We start from the raw sequence: 16,948 nt of genomic DNA on the forward strand, positions 1-16,948 counted from the left end.
GCCATGGAACTCATGAGAAATTAGCCAAGAAAAGTAAAAAACTATTAGCAATTCCATGTTTGCACTAGACCAACTCAAGACGCCTTGTCACAATGCAATGATTCACAAGAAGAATAATCTAGTTCCAAAATACCTACCAACCATGGAGGAAGGCTTGTGACACCTTAACGATGGCCAAAAAAATATTTTGACCCTCACAAAACTTCTCAAGATAGGCTAGACCATCTCCTCGACCCTAGGTTTGACATTCAAATAACTTCAAATGAAGGCATACAAACAATTATAAATGATGCCATAACTTTCAACTAACCACACATATGGATGAGCTTTGAAATTCCCTACACTCCCTAGACCATGAAAATTAACTTCTATGTATAAAACTTCCTCATTTTGAGGCTTAGAAATGCTCATTATCCAACAAATGGAGGACTACAATGCCCCTTGATGAGTCCTAAAATTAGCACTATTTTACCTATGTTATACCTACCTTTATTAGACTTTATATGTTTATTACTATATCATGAACCATGGTTTTATTTAATTAATAATATATATGACATGTGATGAATGAATATGCTATTCATATTTCCATGGTTGATATGATGTCAATATGTTGTAAATGGTGCTAATGTGGACAATTTCTTTTTCTAAGATACTAACCTACAACTTAAGGATTAGTATTTAGCCTGCAACCAAAGCAAAATGTGCCCTTGCTATCTGCATGGAAGAATTCAAAAGGATACCGACCAAAATGTGACTATTATGAAGATATTTTGACTTTGTTTGAAAACAAATTCATGAAGGAATTGTAGGGTCTCATATGATGATGGATTTATGCTTCATTAATTCATGTCCATTAATTTTTTCATGTTTTTATCTTGCTATTTAAAGTTTTTAATAAGAGTCCAAATTGGATTAGGACGAGCTTGTTAAGATAAGTTTTTATTTTTAGTTTCTTATTTGAATAAGTCATCCTTAGCATTGGGGAGGATTAACACATGTTATTAGTAGATTTTAAGAAGTAATTAGTCTACTTTTGTTGACTGTGTGTAAAGTCTAGTTTTTCCATAGTTGGAGGATCATTTTTTTTACTGATAAAATTTGGACTATTTCTTGATTTATGCATGTCATTCTTGCGCATGGGCCATGCTAATCTTCTCTGTATCATTCCAATTTTATCGGATGTCTCTAAAGAGACCATAGTTGGAGGATCGTCTTCTCATGTATGTAATATAGATTAGATTTTGTCTAGATTTATGTAATTTGAGAAGTATTACTATTGTTTGCTATGCAATGATTAAATATGAATAAATTGAATGGTTGACAACATGCTAAGTTAAGATTTATCTTTTGATTCGAGGTCACATCCCCTCATGCAAGGACCACTTGAGGTAGTGTGATTAGTTTCATTTGTTTTTTATTAATTGGATTGTTCTTTACTTTCATAGATTACTTATTATAGTTCATGCAATCTGTTAACGAAGTTGACAGTTAGATTGTAAGTTAGGGTTGCAACCCAGTCACAACATTGTTTACCTACAACCACTACTAAGTTAACTTATTACTTACCCACACAACTCTTGCATTTATATTTCAATTAATTGCTAGTTCCCTTTATGCAACTTATAGGTGCCTTAGAGGGTCCTTGATAATTTTTTTTTTCTAGCATCATCCATGTATATATACCCCTAGTCGATAATTGAATGAGTCTCTCTAGAAAGTTAGGTTACTCCATGTAGGATTAGTTGCCTAGTAGAGTGTATGCATTGAGTTGTCTACACCAACTTATTGTACTTAGTAGAGACCAGTCATTTTTGGAGCCATTATCAGGGATGGTGCTAAGGTTTAGGATTATTAAGTTTAGATTTTATTATTGCTATTTTATTTCTAGTATTTGATTTCAACTAGATTAAATATTTTGTTTTCAGCAGTAGGAATAGTAGTCTTTCAAATCAATTTCAAACTATTCACTAACAAATGCAAGAAGACAGCTCATAAGCTCCATGTTTTCATTGCATGCAATGATAGAGAGTGTTGGCATTATAACAGACAAGGAGAGATTGTTGGCATTTCAATTAGGATATTGAGAAGGTTGTTGATGATTATAGATATAACTGATTAAGGATGTTTACTGTCTTAATATTATTATTTTGTCATTGATGTCAAGAAATTGATTTTCTAATTTAGTATGATGTTGCCATATCTTAAGAAGTATGATTTGATGAGTATAAAGATGTCGGTAAAAGATATAGAAATAATATGATGAATAAGGGGAGGAATAAGTTATTCAATGGGCAACTATTACCGAGTTAGACAATGATGAGATCATGATGTTTAGATTGTTTTGATATCCTACATATGTTGTTGATTGTAAGGTTAATACTATACTATGTTACCGAGCAAAGAACCTAGTCGGTAAACCCTAAGGTTATCGCTATCAGTTAATGAAGGCGAAATGTCTACCGAGTGAAGATTAGTATTTACCGAGTTGCAATCGAGTAGTAACAGAATGCATTAAATGAATAAAAGCATTATTTAATGAAGGAAGCTGATGAGCTGGAACTGATTAAATGATTGGTATGTTGTGCATGAATTTTGTTAAAGAATCTATGGTAAAGGAAGATCGACAGGAAGATCTACAGCGCAGATTGAACCGCAATACCCTAGCACAAGTTCCAAGGTAGGGTAAAACATTTTCAGATCGAAGGATACATTGAACCTAGTCAAGCGTGAAGATCTGATGGCTATGATTGATCATGGGATATGTGATCAAGGAGATTAAGTGGTTAGAAATTGTTTATAAATAAGGAACTCTTGATAAACAATGCATGCGAGCAAGTGTATGCAGAGGGATGCTACATAGTGACTACTGAGCACTGAAGCTTGAAGACTTGTTTGAATAACAGAGTATAGAGCGCAGTAGATGGACAAGATAAAGTTCTCTGTCTATATTGTATTGAGCAAATAAGAATCTGCTTTAGCATTTTAGATGTGAAGTTGCAGATAGATTTTTATTACTATTATTTTGTGAAGTAACAGAAAATCTCTTAACTGAGTGGACTTAACAGTCTTATTTGTAAAACCCTCTAGCAAGGTGACATTTTGATTGAGTGTTTAAAATCCTTTAACAAGGTCACTTCTAACAAGGTGAAGATCCTAACAGCTCTGAGGGAAATCCCTTAACCGGGTCACATCTAGCAATGTGTTTGTAATCTTTAACAGGATTTTCTTTTAACCGAGCATACTCTAGAAGAGTATATTTCTTAGTGGGTCCGAAATCCCACAGTGGTTTTTCCCTATTTGGGTTTCCACGTTAAATCCGGTGTCATGAGTTTTATGATGTTTATATGCTTTTGAGTTTGCATGTTTAGCAGTTTTGGTTATATTACTGAAGTATATGTTACTGAGGTTGAATCTATTGTTTTTATGGAGGATTAAGGTTGTATGATTCACCCCCCCTCCTCTCATCTTATTAGCTTGGCATTTGTACTTAACATTAAGTATCAGAACTACCAATTGGTATCAGAGCTTTGGACTATGGAAGAAAAAGTTTAAAGGTACTTGAGGAAAAGATCCAAAGATGTATAAGAGGGATGCACTAAAGCTGAACAAGTCAAGTTTCTCTACATGGCAAAAAAGGATGAAACTGCACCTATCAGGAGTTGGAGAATATTTTGTATACTATCCAGAAAATGATTTCATTACATCAAGCACCTATCCATTGACAATGGAAGAAATAAAAGCAAAGCAAGAACATATCCAAGCAATGATTGAAATAACATCTGCATTGACCGACTCAGAGTTTAATGATCTAGAAGGTTGCAATGATGCAAAGGCAATGTGGGACAAGCTCATATCTGTGTATGGCGGTGATGAACATGTTCAAAGAGAAAAAGTGGACAATCTAAGAGGGAAACTTGAATCTATGAGGATGAATGAAGGTGAGAACATAACCCAGTACAATACAAGACTAAAGGAGATTGTCAATCAAATCAAAGGAGCAGGTGGAACTATTGAAGAAAAGGATATAACAAGTAAGTTGTTAAGAACCCTTCTACCAGCTTATGCAATCCGAGTCTCTGCAATCAATGAATTGAGGTCTGTACCCAATATGCCAGTTTCTTTAGATGCTACTATTGGTAAGCTACATGCATTTGAGTTAAGTAATTTTGATAATAGTGGGTCTTCGGTAAATAAAGTGAAATCTACATTTAGTTCTTTTCATATTGGTGAATCTGATGATTACAATGATAGAATGAGTAAGTACACACAAGGAGATCACAGTGGAGCAAGTGAAAGATTTCGCGAAAACATGGAGGAAGTAAACAAACTGTATGAGGAAATCAGAAAGCAAGAAGAGTTTGAAGCACTATTAGCTAGAAGGTTACCGAGAGGCAAAGGTAAGTATAAAGGAAAACTACCTTTAAAATGTTTCAATTGTGATAAGATAGGACATATGGCTTCCAACTGTCCTGACAAAGAATCTACTGAAAAGAGAGATTACTGAGATGATAGACAGAAAGATAATCATTACAAAGGATACCGAGACTTCAGAAGAAGAGATAGAAAGTCATGCCTAATAGCTAATGAGGAATTCAATGATGATAAATCAGATGAAACTGATACAAAGGAAGTAGTTTATGTGGCTATCAAAGATGGATCAGATGAAGAAAGGTATGAAGAAAAAGCCCTAATATCTCACATAAAAACTAATGATTCTTGGATCATAGATAGTGGATGCTCATATCACATGATAGGTGATAAGCACAAGTTTGTTCTGTTAGAAGATTATGATGGAGGCTATGTAAGATTTGGTAATGATGCAACATGTCTGGTAAAAGGTAAAGGATCCATAACACTTCTTGGCAATGCAAAATGTAATGATGTTTATTGGGTTGAAGGTTTGAAATACAATTTGTTGAGTGTAGCATAGCTAAACAACACAGGTTACCAAATAGAATTTCAGAAAGGAATTGTCAAAGTTCATGACAAGCATGGAAAGTTAGCTGCTACCAGGACACAAACAAAAGGCAACACATTTCACCTTGACTCAACTCGGAATAAGTGTCTATATGCAAAGATAGATGATACCTGGTTATTGCATAAAAGGTTTTTTCATGTAAATTTTGATAATCTGATCAAAATAAGCAAGAAGCACCGAGTAAGAGGTCTATCGAGTCTTGAAAAACCGAGAATGCTATGTGCCAAGGATGCCAGATGGGTAAGATGACAAGATCAAGCTTTACAAGTAAGTCCTACACTTCTAAGGGAATTTTAGATCTTGTGCACACTGATCTTTGTGGTCCTATGAAAGTTCAAAGTTATTATGGTGATAAATATTTCATATTATTTGTGGATGATTATTCAAGGATGATGTCAGTTATGTTTTTAAAAGAAATATCAGAAGCTTTTCAAATGTTTAAATGGTACAAGGCAAGAGTTGAAAATGAAACAAGAAGACAACTGAAATGTCTTAGATCAGACAGAGGAGGAGAGTTCACATCTAATGAGTTCAACTTATTCTGCAACGATCATGGTATTAAAAGACAAGTCTCTGCACCGAGAACTCCACAGCAAAATGGAATAGCTGAGAAAAGAAACAGATCTATTGTGGATTGTGCTAGAACCCTGATGATTGAAAAGAAAGTGCCAAAAACATTTTGGAGAGAAGCAATAAGCACAATAGTTTACACCCTGAACTGAGTACAACTGAAGAAAGGAACTTTGAAGACACCATATGAAATATGGTATGACAAGAAAACTAATGTAAGTTATTTCAAAATATTTGGAAGTAGATGCTATGTACACAAAGATGATAGAAATGGAAAATTTGATCAGAAAAGTGAAGAAGGAACATTTCTTGGTTATTCTTCTAGAAGTAAAGCGTTTAAATGTCTGATCAAATCATCTAACAAAATAGTAGAAAGTGCAAATGTGAAAATTGATGAATTTGCAAAAAGAAATGATGAAGGAAATTCCAAAGAACCAGAAGATTATGATGAATTTGTCTATGTTCAACCGACAAGTCTTACCGAGAGAATTGTTGAAGAAAATGAAGATAATGTCCAGTTACCGAGTGATGAAGAAGATCATACAGAGCCTACTGAGCTTGTATTAGCCAATTATGTCAGAAGACATCATGCATCAAGTCAGATTATAGGAGATAAGGATGATCCAGTGATGACAAGGAACAAACTGAGATAGAACACATGTCTGATATTTGAATTTGAACTGAGAATAGTGAAAGAGGCATTTAACAATGAAGATTGGATAAATGCTATGACAGAAGAGATTGATCAAATCAAGAAGAATGACACATGGACACTGGTCCCAAGACCGAAGGACAAAAATGTAATTGGTACAAAGTGGATTTTCAAAAACAAGCTGAATGAAAAAGGTGAGGTCATTTGAAATAAAGCAAGACTAGTTTGCAAAGGTTATGCCCAAGAAGAAGGAATTGATTATGGTGAGACTTTTGCACCTGTGGCTAGACTTGAAGAGTAAGAACATTGTTGGCATATGCTGCTTACAAGAATTTCAAGGTATATCAAATGGATGTCAAATCTACATTTCTGAATGGTATATTAGAAGAAGAAGTTTTTATTGAACAACCTGAATGATTTGTGGAAAACAAGAATAAAGATCAGGTATGTAAATTGAACAAAGCTTTATATGGTCTAAAAAAAGCACCTAGAGCATGGTATGAAAGATTGCACTCTTATTTAATCAAGATTGGTTTTATAAGAACAAGTGAAAACAACAATATGTACATGAAGAATGATGAAAATGAAATATTGATCTCAGCCATATTTGTTGATGATATTATATTTTGTGGAAATGACTCTTTATGCAAGAACTTTGGAAATGAAATGAGCAAAGAATTTGAGAAGTCATTAATCGGTGAGATAAATTATTTTATAGGTTTACAGATACTGCAAATGAAAGATGAGATTTTCATTACTCAATCCAAGTACATAAAGGAAATCTTGAAGAAATTTTGAATGGAGGATTCAAAACTAGTAAGTACTCCTATGACTACCAACTATAAATTATCAAAGAATGATGAATCTGCATTTGTTTATGAGACACTTTACCGATCCATGATTGGAAAGCTACAATATGTTGTTCATAGCAGGCTAGATATAGCACATGCAATAGGTATAGTTGTAAGATTCTCTACAGATCCTAAGGAAACACACATGACAACAATCAAGAGAATTTTTCACATACTTGAAAGGCACTGAGGATTATGGCTTAGTATATTAGAAAGGAAATGATTTTGATTTAAAAGTTTTTACTGATGCTGATTGGCCAGGCAACATTGATGACAAAAAAAGCACAAGTGGAGGAGCTTTCTTTTTAGGAGAAAGACTAGTGAGTTGGCTTAGCAAGAAACAAGGATGTGTTTCACAGTCAACAGTAGAATCCGAATATGTTGCTACAACATTGAATTGTACCAACATAGAATGGATCAAACAACTATTGGAAGGTATAAATGAGAAAGTTACCGAGCCAGTAACTATATTCTGTGACAATACTAGTGCTATTAACATTTCAAAGAATCTTGTTATGCACTCTAAGACTAAGCACATCTCTATTAAATATCATTATCTTAGAGAAGAAGCTCAAGAGAAGAAAGTGGTGTTGGAGTATGTTAGCACAAAGGAGAAAATAGTAGATATCTTCACAAAGCCACTGCCAAGGGACACTTTTCAGTATCTCAGAAGTAAGTTAGGGGTCCTACCCCTATCTTCTACTCACTGACCAAATTCGGTGAAAGCATCAATTCGATGCCTACAGAATATCTTTTAGGAGTTGATGCTGATTTACACACTTTAGGAGGTTATCTAAAGGTGTGCAGGAAACAATAAAGGGAACAAGAATTGAAGACATAAATGCTCTGACTGAGACTAAGTTGACACACAACAGTAGGAAATCACTTCATACAGGAAGAGATTATGTTTTAGTTCTTTACTTTTTGGCATTGTTGTCAAAGGGGGAGAAGAGTGAAGAAAAGAGGAGAAGACTAATGTATGGGGGAGACAACTGATAATAGGGGGATAGCATTTCAACATTTTAGCATTACAACAATCTGAATCAATTAGGTCAAATCAATTGGTTTTGCCATCAATGCCAAAGGGGGAGATTGTTGGCATTATAACAGACAAGGAGAGATTGTTGGCATTTCAATTAGGATATTGAGAAGGTTGTTGATGATTATGGATATAACTGGTTAAGGATGTTTACTATCTTAATATTATTATTTTGTCATTGATGTCAAGAAATTGATTTTCTAATTCAGTATGATGTTGCCATATCTTAAGAAGTATGATTTGATGAGTATAAAGATGTCGGTAAAAGATATAGAAATAATATGATGAATAAGGGGAGGAATAAGTTATTCAATGGGCAACTATTACCGAGTTAGACAATGATGAGATCATGATGTTTAGATTGTTTTGATATCCTACATATGTTGTTGATTGTAAGGTTAATACTATACTATGTTACCGAGCAAAGAACCTAGTCGGTAAACCCTAAGGTTATCGCTATTGGTTAATGAAGGCGAAATGTCTACCGAGTGAAGCTTAGTATTTACTGAGTTGTAGTAATAGAATGCATTAAATGAATAAAAGCATTATTTAATGAAGGAAGCTGATGAGCTGGAATTGATTAAATGATTGGTATGTCATGCATGAAGTTTGTTAAAGAATCTATGGCAAAGGAAGATCGGCAAGAAGATCTACAATGTAGATTGAACCACAATACCCTAGCACAAGTTCCAAGAAATGTATGCAAGTTCCAAGGCGGGGTAAAATGTTTTCAGATCGAAGGATACATTGAACTTGGGTCAAGCGTGAAGATTTGATGGCTATGATTGATCATGGGATATGTGATCAAGGAGATTAAGCGGTTAGCAATTGTTTATAAATAAGGAACTATTGATAAACAATGCATGCAGGCAAGTGTATGCACAGGGATGCTACATAGTGACTACTGAGCACTAAAGCTTGAAGACCTATTTGAATAACAGAGTATAGAGCCCAACAGATGGACAAGATAAAGTTCTATGTCTATATTGTATTGAGAAAATAAGAATCTACTTTAGCATTTTAGATGTGAAGTTGCAGATAGATTTTTATTACTGTTATTTTGTGAAGTAACAGAAAATCTCTTAACCGAGTGGACTTAACAGTCTTATTTTTAAAACCCTCTAGCGAGGTGACATTCTGATTGAGTGTTTAAAATCCTTTAACAAGGTCACTTCTAACAAGGTGAAGATCCTAACAGATCTGAGGGAAATCCTTTAACCGGGTCACATCTAGCAATGTGTTTGTAATCTTTAACAGGATTTTCTTTTAACTGAGCATACTCTAGAAGAGTATATTTCTTAGTGGGTCCAAAATCCCACAGTGGTTTTTCCCTATTTGGGTTTCCATGTTAAATTTGGTGTCATGAGTTTTTTGATGTTTATATGCTTTTGAGTTTGCATGTTTAGCAGTTTTGGTTATATTACTGAAGTATATGTTACCGAGGTTGAATCTGTTGTTTTTATGGAAGATTAAGGTTGTATGATTCATGCCCCCCCCTCTCATCTTATTAGCTGGGCATCTGTACTTAACATTAAGTATCAGAACTATCAAGAGAGATGCTTTAGGAAGGTTTATTCCCTCTACACACAATATAGAGGATATTTTGTCTTCAATAAGATGAATAGAAGTTTAATTAGATGTTACAAGAGCACTATGAGATTCATTTTTAATGATACGCAAATACAAGAACCATCTGCATCAATAGAGAAACCAACACAAGAAACACCTACAATAATGAATGATGCAAAGGTAGAAATCCCTACAAAACTAGTTACCTTTGAGTTCCCTATTTGTGATCAAGAGAGAACAACATTACTCAAGAATATACCTACATTTGTTGTGCCTAATTTCTATGGCTTAATTACAAAAGACCTTCATACTTTTTTGTTTGAATTTGATGTATTGTGCAATACCTATGATTTTCCCAACAACCTTGAAGGATGTTGCATCGAGATGATTTATGGGATTGGATAGAAATTGTATTACAAGCTGGGACATAATGAAGGAGAATTTTTTGTAGAAATACCAAGATTATTGCAGAGGTGAAGACATGAAGAAAGAGGACATATTTAGGATGTCCCAAGGAGAAGATGAACCTCTTAAGGACTATATAGAGATATTCTAATTTTGTCTAAAGAAATCTAGACAAAAAAAACTCTTTCTCGAGTCCCTCAAGTTGCTCCTCCTAAGAGAAATTATGAGGAATGCATAGATGCACTAAAGCTGATAAGAGGAGGTGACATCTCCCAAGTATCATTTGAAGACATTTGGAAGATTGCTAGGAACTATTCTAGGCCTACTTTGAGGAAGAACAAAAGTTTCAGAGTCCTTCCCACTTCCAAGACATCCAAAAATGTCTCTAGAGTGGAGCTCAACAACCTTCTTTCTGACACGAAGGAAGATATCATAAATTGTCTTGCCACTCAATTGGACACCCTTCACATCAAGAAGAAGAAAGAGGAAGCTAAATTATCTCTCATAGAGTATTACCCCCACTACAAATAAAAGAATTCCAATAGAAAATCTAGGAAGATTGCTTCTATGTATGAGGAAAATTTGACACAACTTGAGTTTCAAACCTTGGAATATGAAGAAGGGAAATTTTTCTATATTTATCACTATAAGCCATGGAAAAAAGAAAGGAATTCTTCTATACCCATTATCTTATAATGTTTCATTCGCTAGGATCAATTCAAATGTTGCAAATTGGAATTACCAACACTAGAATTCAATGCCTAATAAGCAATGGCAAGGTAATACAACATTAAACTGGATGCCACAATAAGGGGGTATGGATCCAAACATCTTAGTATCAATTTCCAAGTTTTAATTAGTGGTAAAACCCTTAGAATCCATGGTCACAACCATGAAGAGGAAATCAATAATGGAAACAGACCAATCTATCCTACTTGCAACAACAACAAAACTTGACCTAGTAGCCTGCACTTATGCCTAATGCATTACCTTAGAATCAAGCCATTATATCTAACCAAAACACACCTACCCTTGCACAATAAAAATCACCACAATTGCCTACTCAACCTACACCCAATCCTAAAAACAAGCCTATTTAGTCGGGTTACTCTAATGAGTTTACATAGTATTCAACTTATGTAGTTGAAATTAGTGACATCCTCCTTTTCTTAGGGAAGACTCTTGTTCATCCTACATATCCTCAAATCATAGTATTATTTGATAAATAACCACTAGTAGACATCACTAAAAATGAACTACTCAAACAAATCAACCACATGTTTAATTTTCAAATAAGGAACCCCCCTTTCCAAAAAGGTTGGCTACTCAATAATACTATCCTGAGCTTCAATTTGACCTTCTAGGAAAATTGAAAAATGTTTGTGTCAAGATCCCTCTCATTCAAGATATTAATGATGTACCGACTTATAATAAGACCATCAGATAACTATGTCTTAAATGCTGAAGGAGAAAGAGGAAGGACCCTTAGGTTGTCTGCATCATGGGACAAATTGCTAACATCATGTTGGGTATCCTAGTAGTGCCTAAATATTTACACCTTGGTAGTCCTATTGTAGATGTAAATATCAATTAAACTCTTATTAAGAACACCTTGATTGATCTTAGTGCACCAATAAATATCATGACAAAAGATACAATGATACCTTGAAACTATTTAACATTAGGTCAACTAGCTGATAGGTTGATTGTCAAACCAAAAAGAGTAATTGAAGACTCAGTGATTAATTTGGATTCATGGGAATACCCTATTGATTTTGTGTTTTTGCAGCCCAAATCTAGTTTAGGAGGTTATCTATTAATCCTTGAGTGACCATGGTTGGATACTGCTAATGCTTTTATTGGTTGTATGTCTAACAATATCATTATCTCCAATAGAAATATGACTAAGAAATTGGGCCTCTATCCTCCACCTTAGCCCCATGCTAACCTAGAATAATCCATCTGGCCTAATCTAGTGGATGAAGATCAATATTCTCTCCAAACTCTCATGACAATATAGAGGAATCCTATGATGGACATCCAAGATGAGGATATCATTCTTGATTGCATTATGCAAAATTATTATGATTTGGACCCATAGTAAGAAGAGTTCCTATCATGTCTAACTTGTCCACTAAATTATTATGATCTCTTATCTAGTGAAGATTCATCATCACATATTTTTATGACATCTTGTAACATAATTGTTGTCTCAACGTATTTTGTCTAGACATTGCCTCAATCATGACAACAACCATCCATATAGAAGTGTCTCTAGGTAAGACAGTCAACATAAGCAATGAACTCACTACATCTCAACATGTTGACCTACTATAGATGCTTCAATCTCACACTTATGAATTTGCATGGAATTATCATAATATGAAAATTATTGATTATGCCTATGCATGCGTAGTATATATATCCATGAGAGTTATAGACCATTAAGGCAAACACAAAGAAGGATGAACCCAACACTCAAAAATATAGTCAAGGATAAACTGCAAAAGCTTTTAGATGAATGATTTATATACCCTATTTTAGACAGCGAATGTATTTTACCCTTAGTAATTGTACCTTAAAAGGGAGGAAAATGGCGAGTGTGTGTAGATTATAAAGAGATGAATGCAACAACCAGAAAATACCACTTTCCTTTATCTTTTACTGATCAAGTTTTGGACTCACTAGCTAGAAAAGGGTACTTCTCCTTCCTATATGGGCTCAATGGCTTCAATAAAATTAAGATAGCCCTTAAGGATCAAGATAATACTACCTTCACATGCCCATGGGAAACATACACCTACTCAATGTTTTCTTTTAGATCATGCAATGCATCAACTACCTTTTAAAGAGCTATCTTTAGCACCTTTTCAAACTTTTTCCATGATACGATGGAGATTTACATGGATGATTTTATTACTAATGTTAACTGCTATGAAGAGGTCTTGGAAAACTTGAAAAAGGTACTTCAGAGATGTGAAGACAATAACCTCTCCCTTAGTCACGAAAAATGCTTTATGATAATGGAGGAGGGAGTTGTACTTGGTCATTTTGTCTCAACTAATAGAATTCAAGTTGACCTTGCCAAACTTGAGATCATATTAGGGCTTCAAGTACCACAAAAGAAGAGAGATGTCAAAAGTTTTCTTGAACATGTTGGTTATTATAGGTGCTTCATAAAGGGCTTTAGTAAGATTGTTGCACCAATTTTCACATTGCTAACCAAAGCAATAGAATTTGAATGGACTACAAGTTGTCAATAAACAGTTTGGTGCATGCGGGGAATAGGGTAGTGCGTAGGGTAAAGGTCTTAGCGCGATGGAGGATTTGGGTAGCGCATAGGGTTAACCTAGCACATAGGGCAAAGTTTTTAGCATGTAGCCGAGTTTTGCTAGCGCATGGGTGGTATCCTAGCACATGGGAGGGTTATCTTAGCGCGTGAGCAGGAAAATAGATAGAAAGGAGTGGGAAGATGGTGTTGCCAGGGAAACATAGATGAGGAAGATAATTTTAGGGGTAAATAGGTGTCCTCCAAGTGCTTTGGGATGAATTTGTAGTCAGTTTTGTGCCTGCTGTGATGATGTCTGAGTCTTGATAGATTGTGAAATTGCTTTTGTTGTTGAAGTACCAAGATGATTGATTGAATGATGATCATGATTTGTTATTTGATATGGATCTTTGATTTTTATCGTGTGATTGAATTTGATGTCCGATATGAGTTCTAATTCATGATTTCCAATATGGTTCATGTTATGATTTTTGTGATATGGATTTATGAGTTGCTTGCGTTATGGGTCCTTGATTTTTGATATGGATCTTTTGATATGATTTCTCAATATGGTGCTTGCGTTATGGGTCTTGATGTTCGATATGGAACTTGATTTAATGCTTCATTCTTTCAAGTTGATTTTGATGTTGATATGAAATTTTGGAATTCTGATATGTAACTTGATTTGATACTTGCGTTGTTTCAAGTTGATTTTGTTTTGATTTCGATATGGGATTTGATTTTTGATATGGAATATGATTTTATACTTGGCATTGTTTCAAGTTGATTTTGTTCTGATTTTGATATGGGATTTGATTTTTGATATAGAACTTGATTTGATACTTACGTTGTTTCAAGTTGATTTTGTTCTAATTGGATATATCGAATAGATGTGGGAACTGATGTTGAACATTTTTTTTTGCTGTTACAAGAACGACTTGGCGTACTTCAGTCGCAAGAGTGATTTCCTAGACCATGGTCTCTGATTCCTCGGTTGACATAGGCAGATAGAGATATTATTGAGAGGTGTGGGTTATCCTCTTTGTTGGACATGCCTCAGTATATTATTAATAGGGTTTACTAATAGCTTTGGCAGAGAGGTGGTACACTGACACAAACACCTTTCATTTGGCTATAGGTGAGATGACAGTTACTCTAGAGGATTGTTATCGGATTTTATGGATTCCAGTGATTGGAGCACTATTTCCATATGAGAAGACAGAGGAGGATGGGATAGAGGCTTTTCACCAGATATTCCATGATGATCAGATTTGCGGATATGAGATCCCTTGGTAGGAGTTTATAGATTTTGATTATGCTCTACTATCGTCTGTACTGAAAGGCTTCGTAGGTGGCTTCTTGTGTCCCGATCGTAGGTTGAAGGGACTGGTGGTGGATTGGGGATTGGTGCATGGAGGTCCTATATGTTGGCCCATCTTTACAGAGAGCTGCACTAGGTGGTGTATCTGGGATACTCGAGTTTATCAGCTGGGGTCACATTATTACAAATGTGGGCTTGGGAGCACATTCCCGTAGCGAGGCCACTTGCAGACAAGGATAGGCCATTTGGTTGGGCTTATGCATATGGGTACATAGTTATAGTTTTCCAGCATAAACTGGGTAAACTAGAGCATTGGAAGAGGGTGTTGGATGATATTGATACGGTCATCCGAAGACCATATATGGACTATGAGATGTGGACGAATTACGGGTTAGAGATTCCCTATGTATATATGTCGAGATACTTGATAGGGTAGATGCCTTTTATCATTGAGAGGTTCTTACATAACCGAGTTCAGCGATAGTATGGTCAACAAAAGGGTATACCATAGGGAGCATGCCTATATGCTCGTTAGAGATAGGATGTGCCAGAGTGGGGTCCAACTGTTGATAGTGCAACAGCTGTGGAGGAGTACATGCATTTGGACGGATAGATATGGGATTATGGGTTCAGAGTGGTGGATGCTAGGATGACAGAGGAGTTTGGAGCACTCTTTGTGGCCCATGTCGTGGCATGGATATAAGATCTGAAAGAGATGATTCCTGCCTTTGATGATGATGAGGATGAGGATGAGCAACCAGAGAGGATAGGGGAGGTGAGATGGAGAGAGGAGGGAGAGGAGATGGAGGAGGGATATGAGGATGATGGAGGAGATGATGGGGGAGATGGGAGGGGACGTGGTAGAGGGAGACGATGAGATAGAGGAGGTGATGGGGGGAGGAGAGGAGAGGGGGGAGGAGAGGAGATAGAGGGGGAGATGGGGGGAGGATTGGATTAGTCAGACGACTGAGTGGTGATGGAGGTAGGGGAGTTTTGGTTCTCAGAGCTGGCAGGGTTGGAAGAGTAGGTGAGGTGCTAGCAGTTGTGGGTGGGATAGAGGAGTTTCAATGAACGATACAGAGGAGGAGATCAGATGTATTACCTCCATCAGGGCCTAGGATAGGGATGGGTGGGACCATGACACAGGTACCCATTCAGGTTTAGGTACCCACCCACCGATAGGATGCATAGTTGAGGTCCCTACAGATCACCATGTAGTAGCTTCAGGCATAGGTATTTTCTCAGCAGTGCTAGATTACGTAGATTACCACAAAGTGAGATACAAAGAGAGAGAGAGAGAGAGAGCACCGAGGTCGAGCAGAGGAGCTTGCAGAGAGACTACTGAGAGTGACAGCTGGTACCTCGATGCGAGACACTTTGAGAGAGATGTGGTACACTACCATGGAGATTGATTACTATAGGTGACTGTATGAGGATTTAGTCCCCAAAGAGCAGAGGGCTCCTAGTTTTACTACTAGTCGATCAGCTCGGAGTCAATCAGAGATAGAGAGAAGAGGTGTTACAGATCCTTCTTGACATGATCCACCTAGAGATCTAGGAGCTGGGACATCTGCTACGAGACCATCAGCCTCAAGAGATAATCATACTTGAGAGACTTGTCTCTATTGTATTTTGATCATTGTGTTGTATTTTGATAGACATTACATCCTTTGTATATTTTGACCATTTTTGAGATATATATATGACACCGATTTTCTGATCTACATGTGATGTGTTTATGGATGATGATTTATGCATTGATATGTTGTTTCTATGATGATGACATGTGATGCTTAGATAAATACTTTTGATTTGATATTGATTGATGATGGTTGATGATGAAGATGTAGTGATATAATGATATGTTTGTTGTGATGACTGATTTGTGAGATGTATGATAATGATATGATGTGAGATGTATCTTGAAAATGAGAGGCATGATAATGATATAATGTGAGATGTATCTTGAAAATGAGATGTATGATAATGATATGATGTGAGATGTATCTTGAAAATGATATGTATGATAATGATATGCAACTAAATGCAAATTTACATGATATGCAACTATTTGTAAAATGATATGCAACTAATTGATCATCCTCGTTCTGTCATTTGTCATTCATGTGTAGTCACATGTTTTTGCTCTGTTTTTGTTTATCATCATTGAGCGTTTGATATGTTGGAAGTTTATACAAGCATAATGGTATAATCGAACCATAATGGCTTGAGAAAAACTTACATGGATTTTGATATTGCAAGATGGCACAAGCACGAGGTATAATTGAACCA

General features: G+C 35.7%; 1 non-coding gene across 1 annotated transcript; it reads right to left on the reverse strand.

The window, feature by feature from the left end:
• Window positions 1–1,095: 1,095 nt before the first annotated feature.
• Window positions 1,096–1,198, reverse strand: LOC131032143 (U6 spliceosomal RNA). The gene has a single exon (XR_009103389.2). It is a non-coding gene; the product is annotated as a U6 spliceosomal RNA (small nuclear RNA).
• Between the last annotated feature and the right edge of the window lie 15,750 nt (window positions 1,199–16,948).

This window comes from Cryptomeria japonica, chromosome 4 (genome assembly GCF_030272615.1).
Source record: "Cryptomeria japonica chromosome 4, Sugi_1.0, whole genome shotgun sequence".
Lineage (NCBI taxonomy): Eukaryota > Viridiplantae > Streptophyta > Pinopsida > Cupressales > Cupressaceae > Cryptomeria > Cryptomeria japonica.